We start from the raw sequence: 27,221 nt of genomic DNA, 5'->3' as shown, positions 1-27,221 counted from the left end.
TATATATATATTCATTCTATCAGTTACTTCTTTAGAGAACTCTGACTAATACAGATTGTAGTGCCAGGAGTGGTTCTAGGGAAACCAAATTGTAAGGATGAATTTTTAAAGTACTGGAACAGGCTTTCCAATTTGCTGGCACCTGCAGCTGCCAAAGACTCCCTGGCTAGCATGATGAACACTGAGAGCCCATGACTGGAAGTATCTGAAGGCCTTGTTCTGGTGAGGAACACGAAGTTTAGTGACTCCGGACATAAAACTTTTGACAACCTGTGGAAGAATAAGGAAGATGATGGTGCTGGAGAGTTAGGTCTGGAGCCTCGGACAAAGGAAAAGCACAAGCTCGATGAAAAGGTTCACCGGCTCCAGATGTACGGATGGACACTAACGCTCTGCGGGATTCCCAAGTTCCCTGGGAGACAGTCTTCCCTACAGCAGTCACAGGGCCCAAGTGGCTAAGAAGCAACCCAAGCTCTCATAACAAGATTGGCTGACCTGGAAGTTTGGGGATCCTAGCAAAATGGAGGCAGGACGGTATAGGCTTGGCATGACTTTCCTGCAGTTCTGGTGTGACGCATGACCTCATCTACAATTCTACTTGACATTAGCATAAATCCAGCGTGGCGTTGCTGAAATCCATCTTTGTCATAGGAAAACAGGGACTGGTATGACTGTCCTCCTGCCCTTCCTGTGTCTGTCACAGTTCTTCAGAAACAGCTGTCTAAGGCTCCTCAAACATATCTGCTCGTTCTTTCAGAAGTTTCTGAGATAACTCATTCATGTTCGAAGACAAAGTCGTTGAAAGTAACTAGCTGTTCAGAAAACATGTTTTTTTTTTTTTTAAAAAGTTTTTGACTCCCTCTAAATGTGTCTATTAGAAAAATTCCTCTCCAAAGTGAAACAGCCACTTACAAAATTGTCTGCCACAAATATGTCAGGGGATCCACTTGTGTCCATTTGTACAAACAGGTTTTTGCAAACCGGTTAGAAAAAGACATGCAAAGCAAGAGAAATGAGTCAAGGAAATGAATGGGCGGTTTTCAGAGTCAGGAAGCACAAAAGGCCAATGAGCATAGAAAATATGCTCCCTCTCTCATGATTAATGCAAAACAATAATGAGATTAAATCGGTAGATCATGCGATTAGCAAAATTTAAAGTGATGAAACCCAATGCTGACAAAGATACGGGAAAAGCTTGCCTACGTGGCTGTTAAAATCTGTAAATTGCTGCAATATATTTGAGGGATATTTAATAACATACATCAAGAGCTGAAACACATGTGCACTCGCCTTTAGGGATTCGATCGCGTAACCCAGAAACATGCTATGGGCTATTCCTTGCGTGACCGCGGAGACACAGATTAAGGCTTTGCTACTATTCAGCCATTAGAGAGAACAAAGCAGGGGCTTGTAGGGGATAACTCAGTCAGTAAAGTGCTTGCCTTGCAAGCAGGGGGACTTGAGTTCGATTCCCCAGCTCTCATGGTGGCCCGTGTTTCTAACCTCACTATGGGGGAGGTGGAGACAAGCGATCCCTGGGGCTCATTGGCAGGCCAGCCTAGCCTACTTTGTGAGTTCCAAGCCAATGAGAGGCCTGCTTTTGGAAGGAGGTAGATAGCGCCTGAAGACTGGCGATTGAGGATATCCTCTGGCCCTCGGTCAGACCTGTATTCCCACATGTTCACTCACCCCACACATGTCCCTTCCCTCCTGACACAAAAGGATGAAGGACCCGAAAAGCATTCTGACATGCCGACGCCTGTGTCACACCTTTCCCCAGTCAGGAGAGACTGAGGGCAGCGTACCGCTACACACATCTCCAGTCTCGATTTTCCTACGGGAACATGCATTTGTTCCATCTTTTGGAAAATAGCCGGTTCCATGTCTATCATTGTCCTCACCGACCGGGGAGGTCCTTCAAACTGTTCTATGATGGACAAGAACCCTAGACAGAACCCAAAGGCTCCACCTTTCTCTTTCCCTCCTAATCTCTGCTACTGCGAGTCTTCCAAGGACTCCAGGCTCCTAGTCTGGCCGGAAGCCCCTTCGTTGCCTTTGTGCATGATTTACTGTTTCGGCGAAATGCTTTCCCTGAGTTTCTTGGCATGGCCCCAAACCGTGGATCCACTTCAACATCTGCTTCCTGGCACTGGCTGTGTCATCTCCCACCCTGTGCTTGGGTCCTCACTGATCTTAGCCTTTCCTTTCCCACATCCATGCCAGCTGTTTCCATGGTCAGAATGAGAGCAGAGCTGCGGGGCTCTTGCCATCTCTGCCCTGGGGGTGCTCATCCCTGTCTTCTTGAGATCCAGGGCTTCTTTATTCTCCACAAACCTACCGGACTCCAGGGTAGAAGGGAGTCAAGACAGGGAATCGGACAGGTGGCAGCCCCTCTTCCAGGGGCTTCTAGTTCAGGAACGGTGTGGGCCAGTGACGGATAGAGCGCCGAGTATTTAAACCACTATCCTGTCCAATGTCATGCTCCAGCACACCCTCGATTTCCCCCGAACACATCGAAGTCACTTAAAAGGAAGAGTGCAAAGAAAATGGATTGCCTGGCCAGTTTCCTCCTTCCCACTCCTAATGTGATTGTAATGTAGCCTTTGAAAAGCGAGGGTGTTCTGGTTCTGGTGGTTGGGAAACCTCGGGCACTGAGAGGAGGTAATTGGTAGGGACGTGATTGTTCCTTTTCAGTTGGGGGCTAGAAAACAGAGTCATTAGCAGCTATCTGAGCTCTGGGGAAAGTTGTGCATGCGCGCGCGCATGTGTGTGTGTGTGTGTGTGTGTGTGTGTGTATGCACACGCGCACACACACACTCAGGAAAGCTGAATGTGAGAACAAGGAGGGACGATCTGCATGCTTCAGGAAACGGTGATGATGAACGTGGCGGGCGGTGTAGGGATGTGGAAGGTATCTGGGGTCTCCCCCCGCCACTAGCATCAAAATTGCAGTAACTACAGATTAAGTGATTCTGACCCCAGGAGACAAGGAGTACTGTTTCCAAGGGAACCACACGCCTCAATCATAGTGCCTGGAAGGGAGGGTGAGCCGGTATGAAGCAGCCTTTCCCTGTCCTGAGCAGCAGCCCTGCCTGTGGATCCCTCGGCTCTGCTGTAACTTGCTGAGGGGTCTGGGCCAGAATCTTCGCAGTCACCTCCTGGCTGAGCTTGCACTAACAGTGGGGTCCTCTGGGTTCCAGGAGAGGTGGGTGCTGGAAAGCTTGACACCTCCCATATCTCTCAATATCCTTGGGATAGCTCTGAAGCTTCTCTGGGTAGCCCCCACAGATCTGTATGAAGAAAGCATTAGTGGGCTGGGAAGATGGTTAAGTTGGTAAAAAGCCTGCTGTGCAAATATGGGGACCTGGGGACCTCAACATACCCTAAAAATAAACAAAAAATACAACAACAACAACAAGAACTAATATGCCTAGTGCATTTGGATGCCAGTGGTTGAAAACTGTTCCCTTTAGGATGCTGAACATTTGTGTAGAGAATCCATACATATATTCCTTAGTTTGATCCTGTTAAGTGGGTCCCTTCAAGATGTTTTCAAGCACGGGTCCAGAGTGTCTTAAGTCAGCCCTACCACCAAGGTAGTTCTTGATTACTGACTTAAGAAATTACCACAAAGCTAGCAGCTCCAGGGAACACTGACTTCTGGGGTCTTACAGAAAGATTCCTGGGCATAGCCTTGCCCTGCTGGGCTCTCTGCTTCTAGTTTCAGGAGGTTGAAGTTGGGGGCATTCGTTTGTGAGTTCTCAGCCACATCGCTGGATCATCTCCTAAGCTCAACCTCAGGTTTTAATGCCCTAGCATTGAGGTCCTTATTTCCATGGTTACTGCCTGCCAGGGCTGTTCACAGCTCCTTGGGGTCGCCTCCATTCCCTGTCACGGTGTACCCTCCAGCTTCAAAGCACAATGCCAATCAGTTCATCACATGTTGAAAATTCCCCTGAGTTTCCTCCACAACATTTCTATTTTTAATAAAGATTTATTTATATTATTCATGCATATGTGTGTGCACCCGTGAGTTTCTGTGCACTAACTGTGTCCACGGAGTCCAGAAGAGGGCACTGAATTTCTTACACCTGAAGCTGCAGGTGACTGCGAGCTGCCATGCAGATGCTGGGAACTTAACCTAGGTCCTCTACAAGAGCAGCAAGAGCCCTGAATTGTTGAGCCGTCTCTGTGGCCCTAGACATCTTCACTTTTAGAGACTGGTGGAATCATACTTCCTTGCCCCATATAACTTGGTCTAATCACTCTCTTTTAAGGCAAAATGATTAGTGAACTTAATTATATTTGAAAAGTAGCCTTTTCAAACTGAGCATGGTGAGGCACGCCTTGGATCCCTGCACGTGGGAGGGAGAGGCGGATCTCTAAGTTCGAGGCCAACCTACTCTATGTAGTGAATTGCAGAACAGCCAGGGCTATATAGAGAAACCCTGTTTAAAAAAATATAAAAAAATAAAATAAAGAAATAGAAGTACCTTTTATATGCAAAGTAGTATATAAACTGTGCTTAGACTAACACCCAGATCTTCTCAGGGCCTGAGTCCCGTAAAGAAGCAGGAAAGGAGGGCCCATTCCATCTGAAAGGTGGATGGATAGAAATGGACCAGGGATGACCGAAATGATGGAATTTGTAGACAGGGGATGCCAAAATACTTTTAGTGTGCGTAAGGAGGAAGAATAAAACATGATCATGCTAAACAGAAAAAAGTGAAGCTATAAAAAGAAAGTATAGACTTAAAAAAATTTTGGATCTGAGATTAAAAATATTTCAGTTAAGACTAGCCAAGATCAGATAGTATGGTGAGGAAGAAGGGGGTGGGGAGAAGGCTGTGACCTTGAAGGAATAACAGTAAAAACTATAGATGGGGGATGAGGATGCGGAAAACACACAGCGCTAAGGCATTTTAAGTCATAAGAACCATAAGAAGAGGGAACAATTTTCAACAAGTCATGCTTAAAATCTTTGCAACTTAGATTAAATTGTACCCGTGCAGATCTGAGGATCCCATGGCCCCTAAATCAGAAGAAACAGAAAGAAAACCAGACCCAAGGAAAACAGTAGGACATCAAAAACACTTTGGCTGGCTTCGAGTTTGGAATCAGGGTAATTCAGCGAGAAATGTGCCCTCTTCTGATTTCTGGGAGGGTTTTGGTTGAGCTGGTCTTATTTTCCCCATAGCTGCTTGGTAGGACTCAATAGCAGAGCAATGGAGCCTGGTGCTTTCTCGGTGGGAAGGATCTCACGTTCTTTCACGAACATAGGATGCCCCAGAGAACTATCTCTCCTCAGGTGATGTTTAAAAAAATTTTTATATTCTGTTTTTAAAATTATGTGTAGTGTAGGGGTGTGTGTGTGTGTGTGTGTGTGTGTGTGTGTGTGTCCGAGTCCCTGTGTGCAATTTCACAGACACCAAAAGAAGGCATCAGATCTCTCGGAGCCGGAGTTACAGGTGGTTGTGAGCCACCTGCCTTGGGCGCTGGGAACCAAGCTCAGGGCTTCTGCAGGAGCCCTATGCATTCCTATCTGTGCCACCTCTCTGGCGCCTGGGGTCATAGAGGGCGTTTGTCCATTTCACCTCACTTGTGGAAGCTATTAGCATAAAATCTCTTCATACTGTCCCATATTATCCTTTCCATGTCTAGAATTTGGGATGACTCTGCCCTGATAACTGATCTCGGCCGTGTTTTGGGTACCCTCTTTTCTTCCCCTAGTCTTGCTGGAGCTGAGCAGTTTCATTGATCTGAAAAAACCAACTTCTGGCTCCATCGACTTTTCCTATTGTTTTTCTGTTGTTGGTTTCGTAGATTTCCACTTTAATACCTTTTCCCCCCTCTGCCTACTTTTATTTGCTCTCCTTTTTCTGCTTTCTCAAAGTGGTAGCTTGAAGGTATTGATTTGAGCGTGCGCTCTTCCTCCGCTGTAAGTGTTTATTGCTGCATGCGTCCCCAAGCTGAGTAGCAGCAGCCCATGAATTCTGATATGCTATCAAATACTGTCAAACTCTCTTCTTATCCCAAATAGCCTATATTTTTGGAACAGTTTTGGATTTAAAGAAAAATTGAGCAGCGCAGAGTTCCCATAACCTGGCGCCATCTGTCTCGCTATTAACACCTCACACGACACAGGTCACTACAATTAGCTCGTGGATAATATCGATGCGTTGTGGTCCACTGAAACCCACGATGATTTAGACCGTCTTGCTTTTTTCCAGTGTCCTTTTGCTGTTTTGAGACCCCATTCAGGTTGACACTCTTCACTTGGATGCCATGTTTTTGCATCACAGAGCAGTGGTTCTCAACCTGTGTGTTGCTACCCTTTCGGGATCAAATAACCCTTTCACAGGGTTGCCTAAGAACATATGCATATCAGATATTTATATCATGATTCATAGCAGTAGCAAATTTACAGGTATGAAGTGGCAATTTGTAGCTGAACACATAAAAGAAGGTAAGTATGCAAGTTGAATAATTCCAAGCTACCTCCAAAAGTTTCCAGTTATTCCTTATTGTAAACGGAAAAACTCACGGAACAGGAATGAGAAGTCCAACCTCAAGGTGTGCAACGTGGGAACAAGAGGGAGAGAGCTGGGTGGGCTGGCCATTTTCTCTGGGTACCCAAAAGGTCATGGCCCAATCTGGTCCAGCCTCTTAAAGGTCACTGGCTGAAGGAGGTTCCCCATCACCAATGAAGAGTCGCAGTATTAGGAAGGTTGAGAACCTCTGTTATGGAGGAAAAGCATGGGAGGACCCAGCAGACATGGTGCTGGAGAAGTGGTTGAGAGTTCCACATTCAGATCTGCAGGCAGCAGGAAGAAAGACACTGGGCCTGACTTGGGCTTCTGAAACCTCAAAGCCCACTTCCCAGTGACTCACTTCCTCCAACAAGGCCACATCTCCTAATCCTTCTCAGGTAGTGCCAATCCCTGATGACTAAGCAGTCAAATATATGAACCTGTGGGGGCTGTTCTTATTTAAACCACCACTGTGGTCTTGATTTTTTTTCAATTGGATTGAATATTTCAGAGCATACCCTGTGTTCCGTCAGAATTTACATGCTATTCTTGGTGTCTGGTTTATCGAGGGGAAAGGCTATAGATGTAATCTGTCATTAGCACATTGAATTGTACTCCTCACCAGATATCTTGCAACTCTGACCCCCTAGGACCTTAGAAGGAAATAGGCCCTTTATTTTATTTTTTGAAACAGGCTCTCATGTATTATAGGTTGGTCTCAAACTCACTATGTGGCTGAAGATGATCTGGTTTTAAAGTTTTTTTTTAATGTTCATTTATTTATTTTATGTGTGTGTGTGTTTATGTGTGTCTGGGTCTGTGGGTGTTTTTTGTCTGTCTGCATGTCCTCTACAAGAGCAGCAAGTGTTCTTAACCACTGAACCATCTTTGGAGATGATCTTGAACTTTATTGCTTCTTGTCTCCACCTCCTGAGTGTTGAGATTACAGGTGTGCCCTGCTGGGCCTAGCTTATGTGATGCTAGGAATCAAATCAGTGTGTCAAACATGCTAGGCAGGTCCTTCACCAACCAAGATACACCCCCAGCCACAATAACAGGGCCTTTGTGGAGATGATCAAGTTGAAGGGTCACTGTGCTTGGGGTTGCTGGGCTGTGACCCAGTGCGCCCTTTGCAGAAAGGGGAACTTGGGCTATAGAAAACAGAGTGTTAGCTTTTAGTTCTTAAATGAATTCCTGGGGTAACTGATTGGTGAGGAGAGACCTAATATGAAATCCTGAGTGCAATTCCCAGAATTCCCTGTTTCACATTCTCTAGTCCTAGGGAATGGTTGCATGTGCACACTGCCCACATGGCCTGTGACTGAGATATTAGCCTGGACATCTTCTGAGGCTGAGCTGCTTCTGGCCCAGTAGAGAGAAGAACCTGGGGTCTACCAAATGACAGTGATGATCTTTATCTTATCACCAAGAAGGAAGAAGACAGCATGTGCACAACACACAGGACAGGCACATCCTACTTGGGGGACACAGACGTCAAATCCCTCTCACCACCATGCCCAGCTGTAGACGGCCCCAAAGGTGACACCTGAGGAGGGAGCAGAATAGAGTCTAACCCTGTGCACCAGTTTCTTCTTGTTTCCATGATTCTGTCAGGTGACTTATACAATGAAAGAACTTAATTAAAGAAAGGTTCTTCTGGCTCAGGTTTGAGGGTACAGTCTACTATACACAGGAAGGTGTGGCCCTGGGATCTGAGGCAGCTGGTCATCTTATATCTGCAGCCAGGAAGCTGAGAGAGATGAACACAGGTTCTCAGCCTTCCTGCCTCTATTTTATTTACCCCAGGACACCAACCCATGGACTGGCAGAGCCTGCATTCAGGGTGGGTCTTCCCAGACTAATCATCATATGCCCTCACAGAGGTCGGTCTCCTAGGTGATTCTGGGTCCTGTCACATGACAGTCTATACAAACCATCACACCCTGTGAATGCCACATTGGTTTACAGTCTTTTCTAATTGGCAGTGATGACACTTTCTCTTTCTTACTATACAGTGACCACCTGTAGCCGCACAGAAAAGTCGTGGGCCTACAGTATCATAGGACACTGTAATAAACAATGACTAAGCACTCCTTTTAGACTGGGACCCCTCCTGAGAACCATGTAGGAGACCATCACACGCCAGCAGTATTATGTGTGATCTTTCTATCAGTCCATCTGCTTTAAAAAGTAAGAAAAAAGGGGGGCAGGTTGTGGTGATACACACCTTTAATCCCAGCACTCAGGAGGCAGGGGCAGGCAGATCTCTAAGTTCGAGGCCAGCCTGGTCTACAGAGCTAGTTCCAAGACAGGCTCCAAAGTTACAGAGAAACCTTGCGGGGGGCGGGGGGGGGGGGAAGTAAGCTATAAGGGACCTCACTTTTTGTTAAATTTGCTTTTGATTTCTTCTTTGACCAAAGTTAACTTAGAAATGTTTTATTTTATTTTTTAACTATTTGGAAGTCCCGCCCCATGAGTGTTCATGTGCCTGTGTGTGTTTGTCTGTGTGTCAGAGTCTTGCTCCATTACTCCCCACCTTACATAACAAGGCAGCGTCTCTGGCTGGAAACCAGGAGCTTGCAGATTCAGCTTGCCAGCTAGCCATCTCACTTTGCTCTGGGGATGCCCTGCCTCCACTCCCTGAACTCGGGGGCCACAGGAGAGCTGCCATGGCCCCCGGCATTTACCCGGGTGTGTGGACCCAAACAGTAGCTCTGCTTGCACAGAGAGCGCTTCCTGTGTTGAGCCGTCTCCCCCGACCCCTATCCATATTTGCTCATTGACTTCTAGTAAGGCTACATTGTGATAAAAAAAAGAATATTTTGTGTGGCTTGGGGCATGGTGGATCAGCTGCAACCTGTTTAATGTCCCCAGAAGCTGTTTATCTCAGTAAAAATTTCTGTGTGCTTGAAGATAATTGTCCTTCTGCTATAATTTGATGGTTGCTCTGTGTCATTTGGGTCAGCTTGATCGAGAAGCCTGCTACAGTATCCTGTGTACTGGATTTCTTGCCTGGTGTTGTAGTTGTTTAGAGAGGTGTTTGTTGTCTGTCCCACTGGTAACTGCAGATTTCCCTATTTCTCCTTCTAATCTACCCATTCGTGTTCTTATATTCTTTTATATTTTTATATTTATTGATTTATTTTTTGGCTTTTTGAGACAGGGTTTCTCTGTGTAACAGTTCTGGCTATCCTGGAACTCGCTTTATAGACCAGGCTGGCCTGAAACTCACAGAGATCCACCTGTCTCTGCCTCCCAAGTTCTGGAATTAAAGGCTTGCACCACCACCTCCTGGTTTATAGTCTTATATTCTTGAGCTCTTGTTAAGGGTACAATGTTTGGTGCTATTCTCCTCATTCATTGACAAGCCTCTTTTTTTTTGGAGAAAGTCTCATATATCCCAGATGGCTTTGAACTTACATAGCCAAGAAACTGATCCCTCTGCCTCCTGATCCCCATTGCTGGGACTATTGGCACACATCACATGCCTAGTACGCATTGATGGGGATGGGCCTCAGGCATGCTACATCGCAGCTTCCCCTTTTCATTCTAAATTACTTTATCCCAGGCAATATCCTTGGCTCTGAACTCTGATTCCAGGGTTAAAATGGTTACTCTAGTTTTCTTTTATTTAACAGTATTACGGTGCAACCTTTTCATATTGTTTTACTTTTTTACATCTTTTGTTAGCGTAATGTACATGTGGAGGTCAAAGGAAAACTTGGCAGGCATTGGCCTTCTCTTTCTACTATGTGCATCCTGGGGATTGAACCCCTGTGGTAAGGCTTGGTGGCAAGCCCCTTTACCCACTGAGCCATGTCATTGGCCCCAAACACAGAGATTTTTTTCATCTCAGGCTGTCATTTTCAACTCTAGATACTCAAGGTAGTTTCTTAAACATCTGTGTCTTTGGCTGGCTGTGGTGGCACATGCCATCAAGTCTAGCACCTAGAAGTCAGAGGCAGGTAGATCTCTGTGAGTTTGAGGCCAACCTGGTCTTCATAGTAAGTTCCAGGCCAGCAACTGCTACATAGTGACAGCCTGTCTCAAAAACCAAAGCAAGCAAACGAACAAAAATTCCTATCTTTACTTAACTTTTTTAACCTCTAGGGACATAGGAATGACAGTGGTTTGGATGTCCCTGCCAGCTGTACTGACTGACTGCTCTTCACAGTATGGATTCTGGTTAAAAGGTAGACACTGTGACCTTTGCATTACCGAGTCTGGGTTTCTCTATATTCCTATAAATATTTCCCTTCCTTGAAGTTGCATGATAATGCAACTCAATAATATGGGAAGAGCTGATTCCTTTGAACCTTAATTTTGAAAATACTGAGGCAACTAAGAAAACTAAAACAAAAAAAGCCAAACTAATAAGGGGAACAATGACAAAAAAATCCATCAAAAACCAAAAATCAAAAACAAACAAACAACCACAAAACTACACACACTGGAAATATAAAAAAAAGTCATGATATGGTAAATTTCAATCAGTGGTGTCAGGGCTGGGGCGATGGCTCAGTGGACAATGCACTTACCACTCAAGCACAAGGACATGAATTCAGATTCCCAGAACCCATGTAAAGTTAGAGGTTAGCATATGTCTGCAATTCAGTGTTCCTGTTGTGAGATGGGAGGCAGAGATAGGAAAATCCCAGGATGCTTCTGAGCCAGTAGGCCTGGCATACTCAACTGTGGTGAGACCCCTCAAACAAGATGGAAGCCAAGGCCCAGCACCCAAGGATGTCCTCTGACCTCCACACATGTACCTGTGTACAAGCTCCTGTTCTCTCTCTTCCCCTCTTCCTATACATGCTCTCTGTAGATATATATATGAAATATAAAATCAACCAGTGATATAAATAATTATATGAAGTTGGAAAAGATATTAATATTCCAATAACAAGGTAGAAACCTTAGGAATGAAAGGCAAATCCCAGCTCTGTGTTGCCCACAAGAACCTTGTTTCCCTCCTCTTTCCTGCCAGCGCCGAGCAATGGGCATCTCTCGCGACAACTGGCACAAGCGCCGCAAGACAGGGGCAAGAGAAAGCCCTACCACAAGAAGCGGAAGTATGAGCTGGGACGGCCTGCGGCTAACACTAAGATTGGCCCTCGTCGCATCCACACGGTCCGTGTGCAAGAAGGCAATAAGAATTACCGTGCCCTAAGATTGGATGTGGGGAACTTTTCCTGAGGTTCTGAGTGCTGTACTCGCAAGACAAGGATTATTGACGTCGTCTACAATGCGTCCAATAACGAGCTGGTCCGCACCAAGATTCTGGTCAAGAACTGCATCGTGCTCATTGACAGCACCCCGTACCGACAGTGGTACGAGTCCCACTGTGCACTGCCCCTGGGCCACAAGAAGGGGGCCAAGCTGACTCCTGAGGAGGAAGAAATATTAAACAAAAAACGATCAAAGAAAATTCAGAAGAAATACGACGAAAGGAAAAAGAACGCCAAGATCAGCAGTCTTCTGGAGGAGCAGTTCCAGCAGGGCAAGCTTCTGGCTTGTATCGCCTCAAGATCATCAGGGCAGTGTGGCAGAGCAGATGGCTATGTACTAGAAGGCAAGGAGCTGGAGTTCTATCTGAGGAAGATCAAAGCCCGGAAAGGCAAATAAACCATCCATCATAGCTCATGTAATAAAGGTGTTTATTATTCTGTAAAAAAAAAAAAAACAAAAACAAAGAACCTTGTTTCCCACCCAAAGATGCAGCAAGGTTGGCAGAAAAGAGGCAGGGTCTGGGGAGAAGGCTCAGCCCTCCAGGACTAGGCTCCCAACCCAAACATCAAGAGATGGACAAATATTTACAGTATGAACCTTAACCCAAAGAACGACAGTGCGTCCATGCCACAGAGAGTCAACTTCAGAACCAAGAATGGGACTAGGACTGGAGAGGGCGGGGGGGGGGGGTGGGGGAAGAGGCTTCACACTGATAAATAGGCCACTTAATCAAGAAGCCATCACAGTCCTAAATATGTATGCACAGAACACTAGCGCTTCCAAGCCTAACGGCACAGCTAAAGACAGAGACAGGAAAGCAAGGAGACAAATCTATGGTGATTGTTGGAAATCACAGCACTTCACTCAGCAATCGACAGGACACAGAAAATCAGCGAGAACAGAGCAGATTCCGACAATAGCACCCATCAACTTGACCTAATTGACATTTATGGAGCTTGACCCCCAACACCAGTGGAGCGCATGCTCTCTTTAAGGCTGAAAAAAAACGTTCTCCCGAACAGCACATTCCGGACCATAAAACAAAACCGGGGAGATCAAAATCACAGAGAGTATATTCTGTGAACATGACATAATGAAGTGGAAATCAATAACAGAGAGATAGCTACAAAGTCCCTCAAGTGATTGGTAATTAAATGCCCTACTCCCAAATAAACGATGGGCGAGAGGGGAAAGCCATGGGGGAAAGCAGGTCTCTGCGTCGAGAGAGCACGCAGACAGACCATGAGGAGGTGAGAGCAGGTGCAGGTGGAAAGATGACTCAGCACTTGAGAGCACTTGCTGTTCTTCCTTCCACAGGACCTGGGTTCAATTTCTGGTACCGACATGGCTCACACACACGGTGCACAGAAATACCTGCAGGCAAGACACTCGTGCACATGAAAATCAAGCTGGGAGGGGATCCTGCCGCAGGGTCGAGGAGGAAGTGGGTAACACTCAATAACTGCTTTAGAGAGAAGCCTCAAGTCAGCTGTGTCAATTTCACCTCAAAAATTTAGAGATGTTGAATCAACGGTAAACAAGAAGAGAATAGGAGCTAAAAGGATAACCTTTTAATGCAGAAAGATGACAGTGGGGATGTGGGAGGGGAGAGGGAGGAAGAGAGGAGAGAAGAGGAGAGGGGAGGAAAAAGGGGAGAGAGAGAGAAAGGGGAGAGGAGGGGAGGGGAGGGGAGGAAAGAACAAAATCTGAATCTTTGAAAGTATCAACAAAATTAAAATCTAGCTATACTGCTGAGAAGACCAAGAGAAAGGAACGACTGAAATGATTAAGTTGGAGCCTGAGGGAGGCTCGAAGTCTGTTCAGCAGAAGCTTCAGCGAGTAAGTTTGTGGACTCAGATGAAGATGGGCAAAGAATTGCAGTGAATGCGGGCAACTGCTCCACTTCTTTGCTTCAGAAAAAAAAATTCAGAGCAGTTCTTTGCCTATTTTCTATTTCTATTATTTATGAATTTAATAAATTTCCATATAGCATAAAATTCACCACCTTACAAATGTACCTTTCAAGGATGTTAAGCACACTCAAGGTCATGTCCCTGCAAATTCTACCCAATTTCAACTTTTCTGTTACCATAAAGAGAAATCCAGATGTGTTAACTGTCATTTCCAATTCCCTCCTTTAACACCCCACCCCACTAGACTACTCTCTGTCCCTGGGACATGTGACACATTCTATAGGAATAGAATCGTGAGCCAGACAGTGGTGGTACACACCTTTAATCACAGCAGGCGTGTATCTACATGTATGTGTACATATACATGCGAACACAGAATTAAAAATAAGTCTTCAAAAATAAATAATATAAAAATTATCTGCCTCTTTAATTTTTGTTTTCCAAGATGGGGTTTCTCTATGTAACCTTGGCTATCCTGAAATTCACTCTGTATACCAGACTGGCCTCAAACTCACAGAGATCCTCCTGTCTCTGCCTCCCTAGGATTAAAGGCATGTGCTACCACCACCTGGCTCTAAGTGACTTTTAGAAGCAGTGTCCACTCTGGGAAGCTCTTCCCTTTCAACAACACTGAGCATTCAAGTTCATGAAGATGGGATACCTTTCCATTTATTCAGCCCTTTACCTTTAGAATTTTTAAGCACAGTGCCCTAGCATCTTCATGTGTGTATGCATGTGTACAAATATCTCTCTTCTTTGATTAAAGTTATTTCTAAGAACTGTGGTTTTGATACTATTATATATACACATAATTGTTTATTTCATTTTTTGCTAACCTTTTGCTAACATGCAGAAGCACTGTCAATTTGTATTATAAGTGAATCTCAGATTATACATCTTTCCTAACACTGCTTATTAGCTTTAATTGTGTGCGTATTCTTTGTTTTCTTAATGTATTGTTTTATTTGAAAACAGAAATTGTAGTGATATTTCATTTGTATTTTAATAAGTAAAGCTTGCCTGAAGTTCGGAGGGTAAAACAGCTGCACTGGTCAGTCTTACAGACCAGACAGTAGTGATACACACCTTTAATCCCAGGAGCCACACTAGTTTGCCATAGAAACCAGGCTGTAGTTTAATCCCAGCTCTAGAGAAGATTATAAAATGGGAGGAGACAGCTCTCATTCTGAGATTCCTGGAGGCAGGATTGTCAGTTTAGACTGAAGTAGAGGTAAGAGCCAGTGACTGCATGTTTTGCTTTTTTGATCTTCAGGCTAAACCCCAATTTCTGTTTCTGGGTTTTTGTTAATCGTGCACAAGAAAGGACCTTACACCTTACTTCTAATATGGCTGCCTTTCATCGTCATCATCATCATCATCATCATCATTTGCCTCATTCCTCTGGCTAGAATCCAGTACAATATTGAAAAAAAGCAGCAAAGGCTAGTATATTTGTTTTGTTTCTGACTTTAGAGTCCACATTAAGGTTTTCTTTTCTTTTTAATTACATTTAAAAGTATATGTGTATGTGTGTGCACATACATGCCACGGTGCACATGTGGAGGCCAGAGGATGACTTTTGGGAGTCAGTCCTCTCCTTCCACCGTGTGAGTCCCAGGGATCCAGCACCTGTACCTGCTGAGATCATCCCCAGAGCTGTGCTTTAAAAAATTGATCCTGCACTTTAAGACATTTCCAGAAAGATGTCCAGCTTTAGATGGCTTTCGGTGGTTAATCATATAAAACATTTATGGCCAGAACCAAACCTATGGAAATGCTTCAGTCACAGAGGGGGAGGAAAAATGTCTTAATCCTTTTCATGGGACAAACAGTACCCCAACACCCAAACGGAGGTCTTGATAAGAAGGGAAAGCTCCAGTGCCCATGACAACAAGGAACACAGTAGCTCAGCAGGATATAATAAACCAAACCTGGGAACATGTGAGAAAATTAATTCATGACTAAGAGGAGTTTCTTTTAGAATGCATGGTTGCTTGACATTCAAAATTCAATATAGCTTACTATTTTAATAAGCAAAAACAGGGTGGGGGAAACATTGAAGAGGCATTAGAGGGACTGGAGGGAGAACTCAGTAGTGAAGAGGGCTTGGTGCATAGTTGTGAGGACCCAAGTTCAGGTCTCAGCACCCATGTAACAAGATGAGTGTGGTCTTGCATGTGTCTGTGACCTCAGCTCTGTGGCAGGGGAATAGCAGAGACGGGATGCTGGCTGTCAACCTAGCTGCAATAAAATCCCATGAATTCCTGGGTCAGGGAGAGACCCTGCCTCCAAGAATAAGATAGGGAGTGATAGAAGAGAATGCCTTTCTCTGGCCTCCACATGTGCACACAGTGGCACCTACCTGCACACACACACATACACACACATATACACACATACACAACACATACACACACATACACACACATACACACACAAATACACACACACATACACAACACATACACACACATACACACACACATACACACACACACACTGGCATCAGAGAAAATTGCTCACTCCTTCATAATTTAAAGCAACCCTCCCCCCAAAAAACCCCAGACACATCATAAACTAAGACTAGAAGGAAGCTCCCAGTCCCTGGTAAGGGCATCTCTGAAACCAGAGAATTAATATCACAACTCGATGGCAGAAAACTCAGTTTCCACCCGAGATTGAAAATAAGGTGAAGATTTCTTCTAGTAAACAATATGAGAGAGGCCCAGGTTGGTGCAAACAGACAAGAAAAAGAAATAAAAGCCTCACAGGTCGAAAAGAAAAGGTATCACAGGTGATACCTCCCTCTCTCTCTGTCTCTCTCTTTTCCTCTCTCTCTCTTCCTCCCCCTCTCTTATAAATTTATCATCTGCCTATAAAGAAAATCCAAATGGATCAACAGAAAAAAGCCACTAGGATTGATTAGTGAGGTTGGCATGGTAACAAGATTCAAGGCTAATACGAAAAAAAAATCAATTGTATTTCTATGCCCTGGAAATGAATAATTGGAAATGCAAATTTAGGAATAGCATTTATAATGGCAGGAAATTCGGGAAATAGTTTGGAATAGAGGTAATAAAATGCGTGTATTTCCTGTATACTTAAACTCTAAATTATTACTCACAGCAATTAAAAACTGATCTCAGTAAACAGAGAGTCATGCTGAATCCATGAATCAGAAATTTTAACTGTGCAGACTCAGAGGCTTTGCCACCAAAGCCCAGCAAGTAGAAACCAACACACTTGCTCAGAAATAAACATGGAAGCACAAAGGATTTCAAATAGACTAATTCTGAGAAAAGAAAGATACCCCAGATCTTATACCTAATTTCAAGATTTACTAATAAGATATATGAACAACAGTGTAGTGTTGGCACAATTTTCAATATTTAACCCGAAGGACCAAATAGGAAGTTCATAGAACACAAAGCTGCTGACTGGCCTAAAAGGACTCAAAGACAACAAGAGAACTAAGGCTATACATGAAAAATAATCTTCATAAAAGACCCCGAGGAACTGGGTGTACACAGGGAAAAGCAAGCAGACCCCAAGCCTTACCTCACACCATGTGTACTAGTTAGTATCACAGACCAATCCCAAGCCTTACCACACACACACAGGCACATGCACGCACACATATACATATACACCACAGACCAATCTCAAGCCTTATCCCCCATCATGCATCACAGAGCAACCCCAAGCCTTACCTCATTCCACACACGCACAAGTTCAGATGTACCATAAACCAAAACATGTGTGCTAAAACTCTGAACTCCCACAATAAAGCAAAATAAATCATCACAACTTGGAGTTCAATGGAGATTTTATCTCTGATTTTTAAAGAAGCACAAACCATTAAAAGAAAGAGCTAATAAGATGGGCTTCACACAAAATTAAAACTACTGGCCAGTATAACAGGCTTGGCTACCTCCTAGCTTCCCTGCCAGGCTCAGGTCCTTAGGCTGGGTAAATGAGTGAGGATGGATGGATGGATGGATGGATGGATGGATGGATGGATGGGTGGGTGGGTGGGTGGGTGGGCGGGCGGGAGGGTGGATGGGAGGGTGGATGGATGGATGGATGGATGGATAAATGGATGGGAGGCTAGAAGGGTGGGTGGAAGTATAGGTGGGTGGATAGATGCATGGATGGATGGATGAAAAAGATAGAGGGAAGAATGAATGGATGGGTAGATGGTACCCTCTTTAGGATTACTGTTGCTGTGCTGAAACAACGTGACCACAAACAACTTGAGGAGGAAAGGGTTTATTTGACTTTACATTTACACATCACTGTTTATCACTGAAGAAACTGAGGACAGGAACTCAAACAGGGCAGGAACCAGGAGGCAAGACTGATGCAGAGGCCATGGAGTGGGGAGCTGTTTACTGGCTTGTTCCCCGTGGCTTGCTCAACCTGTTTTCTTATAGAATACCTACCCAGGGATGGCACCACCCACAATGGGCTGGGTCCTCTCTCATCAATCCCTAATTAAGAAAATGACCTACAGGCCTGCCTGCAGCTATATCTTATAGCTTCTCTTCTCTATGATGACACTAGTTTGTGTCAAATTGACATAAAACTAGCCAGTACGGGGGGGGGGATTCTGTGGAAGAGGGGGAAAAAGGACTTTTGGAGCCAGAGGGGTCAAGAACAGTCCAAGAAAATGACCCATGGAATCAATTAACATGGGATCACAGGGGCTTACAGACACTGAAGTGACAACCAGGGCGCCTGCATGGAACTGGGCAATCTGCATATATGTTACAAGTGTGTAGCTTGGTCTTCTTGTGGGACTCTTAACAGTGGGAGTGGGCTGTCTCTGACTTCTGCCTGCTTTTGGGACCCTTTTCTTCATACTGGGTTGCCTCACCCAGCCTTAATACAAGGGAGGTCCCTAGTCTTATTGCAACTTGATATGCCATGTTTGGTTGATATCCATGGGAGGCCCTGCCCTTTTCTGGAGAGACACATAGTTGGAGTGGATGGGGAGGAGGACAGAGGAGAGATGGGGAACTTGGAAGAGAGGAGAGAGGGGAAACTGTGGTCAGGATGTAAAAAAAAAACTTAATTAAAAAAAAGACTAGTCAGTATATATGGAAAGGGAAGAGGAAGGAAAGGGGATGGAAAGGAGCAGGGTGATTTCATGCCCTCCTTTCCTCTGCATGGAGGTAGCCAGCAGATTCTCCTCGCTCCTGATTAGCTGCAAACACTAAATCTCAGAAAAGGGAAGTCACTCACTGAAGAGGGCTTTTCCTCCTCTGGTCTAGTGTAAAACTACACCGGTTCCATTCTACAGTCTTCACACTATGTAAACAAGTTGTTTACAGGAAATTAAGGGTCTGATGGTCTGCAGTCCCTCAACAGTCTAGCATTCTTTCCTTTAGATCTTGCTGCTCAGGAGAAGTCATCCCCTCCCCTCCTGCTTCCTTTCCATGCCCTGTGCTTTGCACATCCTGGCCTCCTAGGCTTCTGGCTCAGAGCTAGACCTCCTCATCATGATCTTCTTCCCTTTGGTACCCCTTTCCCATTCTCTCCTTAGCAGTTCTAGAAGGCAGGTGAGAGCAAGGGAGGCGGTCCCATCCAGATGTGCCAGGTGGAGGGAACAGCAGACACCAGAAATGAATGCTCAAGAGCCTGCTCCAGAGTGCATATCCCTGGGGCTTTGCAGTCTCTGCATCAGGGACCCCTGAACCTTCTAGAACCCTCAAAGATGGTTCCAAGGACAACCAATCCCTCTGTCTAAACTAGGTACATGGGGATGGCAGAGGCATGAGGTGTATTGCCATTCTAGCTTCTGGGAAGAAGGACTAGGCTAAATCAAGTTCCAGCCTAGTTCTGGGCTCCAGAGCTGACAGGCCCCCAATGGGCATGGGCAGTGGCTGTCACTCCTGTCACTGAGAGCGCTCGTTATCAGCAGACAGCCTGTGTGGATTTAACTCTCAGCCCTCTGGCTCCCCACCATGCTACATGACTCCTTGATGTGTGTAACCACCCACTCCACATTCCCTTCCCTCCTGATGTCACTTGTTTGTTAATCCCCTGGGCAGATACAGTCTCTCTTCTGGCACACATTTCTGCATTCCGCACACCAAGTTAACTGGCCTGGCATTTACTGCAAAATCCTGGCACTGGCTGCTATTTCTGGACTGCCTGGGGACACCCCTGGCAGGATCTGTGCTAGTGTTGGCTCAAGAAGGGATCTCTGAACACGTGTGTGCTCGCTCAGCAGGCCTCGGGCTCAGAACCCTTGGAGAGGGGCTGGGGCATCCTATTTAGTTACTATTCCATGATTAACCAGGAGGCCTTGTCTCTGTGGCCTTCACAGGGTCCTGCAGGGGCACTTGGCATTGAATTTCATCTGGCTGAGCTGTTCTTGGCAGCAACGATGCTGAATGTTCCTCTCCTGCCTAATGTGGTCAGCATGGGGCTTTGAATTCTTCTCCATGAAACCCATTTTCCATGTCGGTAAGCCAAGTTGCCATCCACACACTTCAATCAGAAAACCCCAGTCTGCTCCCAAGTCCTTCCTCTGTTACTCACATCTATTCTCACAGGCTCTCAGTGACTTCCCTGTTTTCAAACCAGCAATCATTTCCCCATGCAAGCCTGTGCTAGCTTGCTCCTATGGCTACGCTCAAACATCACTAAAGCAACAGAGGTTTATCCTCTCACAGTTCCACAGTTGGTACCACTGGGCTGAGACCCTGGGATTGGCAAGACCACCCTCAGACACCAAAGGGGTGGATATTCTCCTGGTCATTCAGATTTTGGTGACAAGCATCGCTTGGCTTGTGACTTCATCTCTCCAGCGCCTGCCCCACAGTGGCCTTCTCCTCTACCACCCATAGTGAAATCTCCCTTTCTCTCCCCATCTTGAAGATACATATAACTACATTTATGGCCCACCCAGATGACCAGGGCAACTCTCTCAGCTCAATCACACCACCAATGTGTGCTGGGTCAAGTTCCCATGGCTGACACTGCCTGCTTGCTCTGCATGTCGCTGTCCGTGGTCCTGACATTTTTCCAAGGAGAGGCGGGTTCTCTTATTATTTTGCTTGTTTGTTTTGAGAAGGAGTTTCTTGTAGCTCAGGCTGGCCTCCAACTCCCAGTGTAGATGAGGAAAGTCTTGAACTGCCGTTCTTCCTGCCTCCACTGCCCAGGGCTGGGCTTGCAGGCCTGTGCCAGCACACCCTGCTTCACTGTTCAAGGTTATAATGAAGGTTTTGTTTTAACCTACGGTAGAAGGAAAAAAAATCCTACCTCTCACCATGACTCTTAACCTTTTAGCAATTATATCAAGTTTATTTTATTTCTTTTTTTCCTGTTTTTTCTTTTCTCTTCTGAGACAGGGTTTCTTTCTGTAGCCCTGGCTATCCTGGAATTCACTTTGTAGATCTGGCTGGCCTCGAATTCACAGAGATCCACCTGCTTCTCCCTCCCTGTTGCTGAGATTAAAGGTGTGCACCACCACGGCTGGCTATCCATCAAGTTTCTAAAGAACTATATCTTCCTCCTGGGCGTTGGGGAATGACTGGGGCCCCACCCATTCTGCACTCTGTCCAAGCAATGCTGTACGGCTGTGTGAGTGGTGTTGAGACCCCATGGGGAGGCTGCACGTGCAGTGTGGAACGTGGCAGTTTCCATTCTTATCTTCTAATTAAGTGCTGAATTTGTTCTTTCAGTCACTTCCGTGTCATCTTCAGTTTTTCCTCATTGTCTCCCCACAGCCAAGGCCAGTCCAGAGCTGTGATGTGTTCATACCACCCCTCCTCGTGGTCTTTGGTCAGTTCCACATCTCTGTGTCACACAGCAGTTCAGCTCCTGATAGGTCTCCCTGCCTTGCAGTTATGCCTGGGAATTGGCCCTCTGTATAGGCTGGAGGGCTCCCATGGTGCTCAAGTGCCAAGGCCAAGTTCTTTAAAAAGGCATCTTGCCAATGGGCCATGCTTGCTCCTTCTCCAGGTGCGCTATGTGGCCGTCTCCACTCCTCCCTTATTCTCAGTCCCAGGGAACCTTCTTCTCTGGGGCTATTGAAGCCTCATCTTTCTATCCCAGACTCACTGCACCAGATGCTTGGGGTCCATAAGAACTTAGCCGCAGCACTGGCAGGAAGGCTTAGGCTCCTCAGTGGGGCTTCCTCAGAGATAATTCCCCAAGGTGGTTCTGGGAGCTTCTCCCAGGTCCACAATTTCTCAAACAAACAAAACAGAACAAACAAACAAATCACATTCGTTTCTTCAGCACACATGGAAGCAAGGAAAGCAGCCACTCACTTCTGTCCCTTGCCTTCTAAAGTCCATGCCCTGCCCTAATTGCTGTGGCTTCCTTCTCTGAGTAAGAAGAGCTGAGCCCGTGCTTCTCATGGACAAGAACATGACTCCATTTTCCCCCAAAGGAACCTGTGGCCAGGGAGGGTAAGACACCTAGGCAGGTCACAGGCTGGAAGCTTTCTCTTTCCTTCCTACTACCAGCTCTCAGACCCTGCTTTCTCTCTCTTCTCCTCCAGTGCACAGAAGCTAATGTCTTCCAGCATCCTCCCAGACTGTGATCTGCCTGAAATGTTCCATGAACCATGCTCAGAATTCAGAAATTAAGTAAATATGTATTTCATGGAGAGAGAAGTCACTCCCACCAACCTGGGCGTGAGTCCTACTCTCTCCCTGTGGGTGTCTCCTTCTTCCAGGCTGTGCAACTCTGAGCCCAAGAAGCCTTTTCCTAGGGAGCCCAAGAAGCCTTTTCCTAGGGGGAGGAGGGGAAGAAGGAAGGTTGGAGGACACACACACACACATGCGTGCACATACACACACTGGTGGGAGGTGACAGACCCTGGGGATTTGAGAGTTCTATGGTTCCTGCTGTAGGGGTTGTAGCATTCCAATTGCTCTGGATTTGAGATGTAGAGTCCTCTGGGTAAGTGCAGTAGCCAGATTCATGTGACTTGTGTGGAGAGAGAGATTGTTGATGCAGTAGAGTGGGCACACAGCTCCAGAGTGAGAAGGGAGGGTACTAAAAGCAAGAGCAAAGTGCTGGGGTGGGACAAAGGTTCCAAGGGGCTCCCGGAGAATGGAAGGTTCCAACTGGGGGTCAGAGTTTAAGGTGTGGATTGAGGGACTCTTCCAGTACATGTATGGAAATAAATTTTCAGATATGGGATATCTGCGGAGAGGACAGAATTCTGGATATGATAGAAATGGGGATACAATATTGTGTGTGTGTGTGTGTGTGTGTGTGTGCTGAGCATCACATAGGCCAGGCATGCTGGTCAGCATGAAAAGTTAGACCTAGTGACGAGAAGAACCAGGAAGACTTGAGAGGAGACTGATGTGGGAGTGTCATATCAATCTGTTGATTTCATTGGCTGAGCAATAAAAGAAACTGCTTGGCTGGCCCTGATAGGTTAAAGCATAGATGGGAGGAGTAAACAGAATAGGATGCTGGGCGGAAGAGGAAGTGAGGTCAGACTCTGCTCTGATTCCAGAGGGACCGGACAGCCGCCATGCTCTGCTCTCCCAGGCAGCTGCAACCCACGATGGACTTAGGCTAGAATCTTCCCGGTAAGCGCACCTTGGGGTGCTTACACACATCATTAGAAATGGGCTAGTCCAGGTGCGAGAATTAGCCTGTAAGGGCTAGAGTTCATGGGCCAAGCAGTTCTTTAAATGAATACAATTTGTGTGTTGTTATTTCGGGCATGAGCTAGCCAAGCGGCCGGGGTGTTGGGGACGCAGCCCCGCCGCCCTTATTTCAACAAGGAGACAAAGGTAGAGGCTCACAGCAGAAGTCTGCTGACCCCGGGAGCAGAGGATTACCCTGAAACAGCTCCCTACTCATATGCCCTCCCTGACCTGCTATGGCTCTGCACACACAGGGTCCCCTTCAACCTCTATCAGGTATCCAACCAGTCTCACAGCTCGTACAGTGTGCCCTCACCATGGGGACACAGAACAAATCAGTCCCAGACATGTTTCAGGGATGTAGGATCATGAGATGTCCCTGAAAGAGCAGAATCAAGGGGAGGCAGGGAGCAGCAGAAAGTGTGAAGGGAGCCAGGGTGATGAGGCTAGAGGGGAACAGAGAACCTGGGGTGCAGAGGCCAGAGGTGGACCATCAAGGACCAGGGTCTGGGATACACACGTGCCTATAGGGGGTAGGTAACAATAAGAGAATGAACGGAGGCTGTGGGCAGGAGACGGGTCCACGTTCAAAGATAATAAACCTTCAAGCCTGATGGAGCTGGGTGGGTGACACGGGTGGGGGGAGGCAGGCCAGGTGCAAGAGGACATTTGGGAACCTTAGATGTCCAACAGAAATGGATCCACACAGTCAAGGACATTCAAGGTAAGAAGTCAGCCTAACAGTGGGCAGATCAAACGATGCTCAGTTCCCAAGTCATAGTGGGCCCGGTCCAGCGGAAGCAAGAAAAGGAAAGTTCAGTTAATGCAGAGACAGCTGCCAAGAACCACAGGATATTCCACTTCTTTTATAATCTTGAACTCCTTGACCCTCCTACCACCACCTCCTAACTGATGAGCTTGTAGCCATGTGCCAGCATGCCTGGCAGCTGCTACTTCTTCAGAGAGCATCGTTCACCTTTTGGTCTGGGTTGACTCTAACATCTGCCTGGACCGTGCCTGCTCGAGGACCTCGTGTTCCTGTCCTTTAAGGCGCTCACCCTCAGACCTTCTCAGCAAACCCCGTCCCTGCCTCTCCCCAGGCTGACATTTCTGGATCTGTTGACCTGTCTGTCATCTTCCAGTCCCCTTCTGTTTCCCAGCACAGAGTTCCTACTCTCCCCAGCCTGCCTGCTTCCTACAGAGCATGTCCTAGGGGGTGTGACCTCCCCTCCCACAGCCCCCTAGAGTTCCCCAATCTGCTTTCATTCGCTCTGCTGAGGTGGGCACAGGAGGGGCACATACACCCCAGCGCCATTGTCTGTGTTCTTTGAAACGTTTAAAGGGATTAGAGCCTGGGAGCGGGCGAGACGGCCCCTGGGGTGGGGGATGCATGTTCAGTGGGCTAGAAGATGCACTGAGTCTTCATCTCCCCTGTTTAGGGACCTGGCAACGGCAAGATAGAGGGCGTGGGTGAGGGGTCATGCAATTAATTCTGCTTTAAATCCAGTTTGGTCTTCTCCATCATTAGAGCCACAGACACTGTTTCCATAGCAGATTATCTGTCCCCAGATTGTTGGTCCGTACTTTTTCCAGTGAGCAAGGAGGCAGAGCTGAAGAGGCAGGATACAAGAGTGGAAATGTTGAGCATAGGTGTGCGCAGGACCCGGGCCTCACCCAGAAAATTTGTCCCATGCCTCAGTTTCCCTGTCTGTAACAAAGGAGAAGTGAGTCAATGAATGAGTATTATTTACTAAGCCGTTGGTGAGGAGACTTTTCTCCTTGTCACAGCTCAGAGGGAGATGGAAGGCATGAGTGGGGGAACTTGGAGGAGAGGTTAAAGGCTCAGAGAGACACGCTCACCGCTGTGTGGGCCTGAGCATGGGCCCGACTTTCTATTCTGCATTTTCTCACCCATCAGGCGGGACTGGTGGGTACAGCCTTCCAAAGAGCAGATCTCAGGCTCAGCATGCAGCTCAGCCAACAGAGTGCTTGCCAAAGCATGCATGAAGCCCTGGGTCCCACCCCCAGTGGTACATGAGCCTTGCATGGTAGCACACATCAGAAATTCTAGCATTTAGGTGGTGGAGGCAGGAGGATCAAGGAGTTCAAGGTCATCCTAGGCTATAACATAAGTTCAAGGCCAGTATAAGCTACAGAAGACCCTGTCAGAGAGAAAAGGAGATTCTTTAAAAAAATGATAATGATGGTGATATGGACTGAGGGTCTTATAGCCAGATGATGTCACTAAGCCCTTACACAGAGGCCAGTGCCTCTGCCCTCACTGCTCCCTTCTCAACAGAAGCCCTTTGGGATTCCACTCACCCAAATAAGTTAGTAACTAGGGACTGGGGTGACCCACCTTGAAAGTGCAAGGGCTGGGAGGTCTTCTTGAGGACCTTGGACACCACCCCAAAGGCACCAAATCTCTTCTGGAAAAACAGAGTAGTCCCTACAGCAGTGGGGTTCACAGTTGAGCCTGAGTCCTGCACTCTGATGGTCTCCTGGGCTGACTGCCACTCCCCTACTCTGGCTGTAGGAGCCCTTTGCTGTGTTTTCTGAGTTTGGCCCCTAGTCCTCAACTATTCCATTGCCAGACGAAGAAACTGGGGCTCAGAGGGGAACACTGCTAAGACTGTGTTGTTTCTGTTTGTTGGTTTGCTTGCTTTTGAGACAGGGGCTCACTATGTACATCTGGTTGCCCTGGAATGCACTCTGTAGACCAGGCTGGACTTGAACTCACAGTCTCTATCCTCCGAGTGTTGTTGGGATTAAAGATGTGTGTTGTTAGGCTGTTTATTCTTTAAAAGTAGGAACAGAAGTCAAAGGTCCAGCACTGCCTTGAGTCTCTCTTCTATTTTGTGGACCATACCCTACTCCACATCCCTGTCTCCAGCTTTGAAGACTAACTCTCTAGCTCTGTTCTGATGCTGGGGCCCTGCCTGCATGGGCCAGGGTCTATCTGCTACAGCACAGAGTACCCCTTTGACCCACAGATCTGGAAGCTACCCTCTACCCCACCTCTTCAGCCACCACCAGTGGCTTTCCAGTCCTCCCTGGGCCCTCTGAATAATTAGGAGATGCTTCATTCACCCTCAACACATCTTGGTACACAGAAAGGACCGAAGTGACGAATTCTCACCACCCACATAGGCGTCATCTTGTGTCAGGTGCTGCTGGTGGACCCAAGCAGGACCCAGTATCTCTTCCCCAGGCCATGAGACATCTGCTCTAGACCACTAGGGCCTCTGTCCCATAGGCACTGTCCCTCCTCCTCCAAGGCCAGACCTCAGGCCTAGCATACTGCAAAGAAACCCCCATACTCACAGGGCCTCTATGTCAGGTGTTTCCTCTCTATCACTTGAGACAATGGAGGTTCGGAGAGGCCAGACCATTTTCCATTTGATCCAGGTTACAAAGCTAGACCACATGATTTGGGGATCTGATTTGATAGCAAAATACACAAAACACCCGATGCAGGAGCCAAGGAGCCTCCAGACAAGAGGATCTGGAGTTTGCCACTAGCACATAACCAGGTCAGTGTCAGCTCTCTGATCTTCCCCACGACAGCTCCCTCTCTCTAGTCCTAGTGCCCTACTTGGATATCACTGCAGGGACACCTCTGAAGGGCCTTGCTAAGAGTTTAGGTTTGGGACACCCAGGAGGCCTCCTCCCAGTGACCCACCTTCCTGAGGTTCTAAGGTGTCATGCACCAGGGAGGGTTGCTTCTCAAAGCTAATATTAGCCCTGTACTTACCCACAGAGGATTCCTGTGCTAAGCCTGGGTAGGTACTACCCTGGGAAAAGGGATGCTGGCAAGGATGGAGACTTACCCCGCTAAAAGCAATATTGGGCTAGAGAAATGAGGTTCTTGATGACAACGGGTTTTTTAATCCTGAGGAAATTGCATTAATGGCAGGGTGATATAT

The 27,221-nt window shown here is 46.7% G+C and overlaps 1 long non-coding RNA gene and 1 pseudogene across 1 annotated transcript in view; one reads left to right on the top strand and one right to left on the bottom strand.

The window, feature by feature from the left end:
• Positions 1-27,221, bottom strand: part of LOC126499130 (uncharacterized) — a 210,964-nt gene that overhangs the window by 38,737 nt on the left and 145,006 nt on the right. The window lies entirely within an intron of this gene.
• LOC126499115 (40S ribosomal protein S8-like) lies at positions 11,527-12,207 on the top strand (annotated as a pseudogene).

Source organism: Alexandromys fortis, unplaced genomic scaffold, assembly GCF_014885135.2.
Source record: "Alexandromys fortis isolate MF-2015 unplaced genomic scaffold, M_Fortis_MF-2015_v1.1 scaffold_9, whole genome shotgun sequence".
Taxonomy (NCBI): Eukaryota; Metazoa; Chordata; class Mammalia; order Rodentia; family Cricetidae; genus Alexandromys; species Alexandromys fortis.
The sequence above is the reverse complement of the archived record's forward strand: the minus strand, read 5'-3'. Positions and strand labels throughout refer to the sequence as shown.